The 3,730-nt window shown below is 36.0% G+C and overlaps 1 pseudogene; it reads right to left on the bottom strand.

Annotated features, from left to right (window-relative positions):
* On the bottom strand, positions 1–1,833 carry LOC143679103 (PX domain-containing protein kinase-like protein pseudogene; annotated as a pseudogene).
* Positions 1,834–3,730: the final 1,897 nt, after the last annotated feature.

Genomic DNA, 3,730 nt, shown 5'->3' with positions numbered 1-3,730 from the left:
CATTTGCCAAACAACATGTGGTTGTACTGGCTCAGCAATAATTCATCCAAGAAGAGGATGGTTGGGGGCAGAAGGGAGAAAAAAGATCTTTTCCCCTCTCTAAGTATAAACAGGAAGCTTCAGCTGAGACACTGAGCACTGGGATCACAGGATTCAGCTTTCTTCAAAGTTCCTTTTTGGAAAATCTGGATGGAGCTAAGCAAGGGCTCTCATCTCACAGCATCCAAACCTGGGCTGGCAGCTGTGAGGTGCCGCTGTGCTCACAGGGGCAAGTGAGCTGCTCATCATGGAGGTGGAGGCAGAGGAGGAAGAGGTAATGCAGATATCTCTGCCATAAAGGGTGGGGCCCCGTGATGACATGGTTGTGAGAGGTGGACTGGCCCCAGATCCTGAATCAATTGGGTTGTGTTTTGCTGAATGTTCCTCACTGTTCTCATTGGAGATCATTTGATTTCTTTTGAGCTAAAACATTTCTCTTTTCCTTTCTGTCTCACGTCCATGGTACGACTGAGCTCGTCAGTCTCTGATGCTGGTGGATCCATTTCTGTTCTTCAATTTGTCTCTTTTCTGTACATTCTTTGGCAGCTCTCAATGCCTCATTTAATTTTGTAGGAATCTTAAACTGTGGCTTTTCAGAAGTGTTTAGTCAAACACCATTGACCAATGGCATCTGCAAGAGCAGGAGATTGCAGGCATGCCATTTTTACATGCTCACAAGACAGCGTAGATTCCAACACGGCCACTGCAGCCATGGTGGTTCAGGAACGAAGGAGTCTGAAGGCACTGAGTCTGGTGGCCAGCTCTATGTCATTTTGTACAAAAAGTGACCAAAGCAATGGATGTCTACACTTTCCAATGTACTGATTTTCCTGAATTGTCAGAAATAAGATAGGTAGAAGGAAGAGAGGCCCAGTAGGAATTCTCAAGGTCTAGAAACTGACAAGTGTCTCCATCTAGCATTATGTTGGAGGCATTTAGAAAGGGAATCCCTTCTCAAATAGAAACTTTAGTCCCTCTAATATTTGCTGCCCATAGGTTTTCATTTACTGGAGTTCAAGACCCTGAATCTTCTTAGAGTTGCAATACTTCTTAAGAAAGGACCTTTTGGTTCTGTCAGCAGATCAGGTCCTTCAAAGTTCCTTTTTCATTTAACATTCTAATTAGCAATGCTGAGGATTCATTAACTGTGGCAAAGGTACCCTGATAGATGTAAGGGTGGAAACAGGAAGGAAGAAGTTTCATTAGACACTGAAAATCTTTACCTAATAAGTCCTTGTCAGGGCCAAGGTCAGCCCAGCTTAACTCTACTTTATTTTAAATATTTTAGCTTATTTTAAATCTTCATCAAGAAATATTTCTTCCTTATCCTCCTCCAACATACACCTTTCAATAATTCTACTACCTCTCACTTTGGTTCTGATTGGAAGAATATGGAAACATGTTGTAAGGCAATCTCAGTATAGTTTGCAGAATAGTTGTTTGGTTCAAACTTCTTAACCAGATTTACAATTGAACAACATATGATTTGTGGTGATAATGTTAAGATATTTCTGAAGACCTTTCTGCTTCTCAGTTATGAATTCATGGTCAATGTTACCAATCAGGTTTTTGGGAGGAAGAGGTAAGCTGAGGCCTGCAATCTGCAAGCTGTTGTTCAGCAAATCAATGTCAGTGTATCTTCCAACAATCTGCCAGCTGTTTTCTACAAAAATTCCTTCCTGCACCCAAGTGAGACCACAGTCTCTGGCTCACCTCAGAGTCTCTGGCAGCTGTCAGTGGGACCGGTTCATCCAGAAGCCCCATGCCAGCCAGCTGCTTCTCCATGCAAACCATCACAGGCCACCCCACTACCACCCACTCAGGACAAGGCAGAAACTGGAGGCACTGACTCCTGCCACCTGCCCAACCTGAAGGACACAGGTGGACAGACATTTCACTTTCCAGGTTTGGGAAACTCGTTATTATTGAATGGTAACTCTCCCCCGTAAGACCTATAGATTCTAATAATCAAAGTTCCAATCTCAGCTTGCATTTTTTTTGCAGAAATTGACAAGATATCCCTAACATTTAACCACATGCAAGGATCTATGCATGAAAAAGAAAAAGAGGAGGACTCACACTTCCTGATATAAAACTTCAAAAGAGCTACAGTAATCTGCAGAGTATAATATTGGCATAATATAATGCATATATTAATGAAAACAAATGGAAAGTCCATTTGTGCATTCATGTCAAAGGATATTCAGCATGATTCCATGGCAATTTAATAAGGAAATGATAGACTTTTCAGTAAAATGTGATGGGATAACTGGTTATATACATAAAAATATGAATTTATAATCCTATGTCACACAATAAAAAATTAACTAAACTAAAATTCAATCATAGAACTACAAATAAGAGCTAAAATTACAAAAAACTTTTAGAAGCAAATTTGTGTGTCACAATACTCTGCTGCGCTGGTATTGACATTTCCTTTCACATACTTTATACATATTATAAATTCTATTATTATTGAACCATCTTTAATTTCTCGACATAGGTCCATCATAAACAAGTAAAAAAGTTATCTTTATAAAGATCAAGTAATTGCTGTAACTCTTGAGTCTATATGAAATTTGCCAGCCATATTGGACTGACTCTGAAGATTCACAGTCTACTAAAGACATTTTTAAAGCACTACAGAATAAGTATTAAGACACGATAATTTCAGATACTTAAATAAAAAAAAAACAAAGTCACAAAATATATAAAGTACCTGAAAGTATTGTAGAGTAACACATTGTTGAAAAGGAAAATTATGGCCCGTGATTTTTTGGTTGCTTTCCAAAATATTTCAATGGCAAGTATAATGTGTTATATGAATTAAAGTCATATGAAAGACAGTAAATTCCCACAGGAGAGAAATTATTTTCTATTAAAAGATCACTATTTGTCTTGAAAGAAAAACATATTTCAGAAGGGTATTAGTCATTTTAAATGTCTTTAAATTTAAATGGTTTAAAATTTAGTTTCAGTAGAATATCAGTTAAAACTTGGTAACACAGAAATAATTTCATCCCTATCCATAAAGTGAGAATTATAATTTTCTACTAAAATAGTAATTACATTTTAGGTGGTATTCTGAGTTTATAATGTCTTAAGTATCAAAAAATCAGAAACCCAAATATTTGCAGAATATTAAGAAAAGTCTCTAATAAGTTGATATTTAAACAACACTTCAAGCAGCAATTATAACTTCCTGTTTTCCTATTCTAAGTTTAGTGACATAATGACCTATGAACATTTTGAAATGTATACTCTGAAATACATTATTGATTATAATATAATAAATATATCCAAATTATCAAATTATTGGGACCGTTTTGAAATAATTTTGGGACAGTAAAAAATTACTGAAAAAGTCATTAGACACATGTTTTTCTTTGCATCTTACCATCAATGAAGAAATCAGCATTTATAAAGAAACACTTGTTTAAAAAGTAATATGAAACTCCTAGGAAATTCCTTTTAAAATACTTAGTTTTTGACATAACACATTATTGATTAAAAATTACTGCAAATATTCAAACCTAACTGACTAGCAATGACTTCCATCAGGTCAATTTAGAACTGTAAGTTCATTAACTAAATAAAACAGAGTTATTTTACTGTGTTCCTGAGGAAAATAAATAAAAGAGCTTCAATTAAAGGGACAAAATCATCAGTATCCCATTTATCTTTTTCTTTG

Source organism: Tamandua tetradactyla, chromosome 4 (assembly GCF_023851605.1).
Source record: "Tamandua tetradactyla isolate mTamTet1 chromosome 4, mTamTet1.pri, whole genome shotgun sequence".
Lineage (NCBI taxonomy): Eukaryota > Metazoa > Chordata > Mammalia > Pilosa > Myrmecophagidae > Tamandua > Tamandua tetradactyla.
This window is presented reverse-complemented; position numbering and strand designations above follow the sequence as displayed.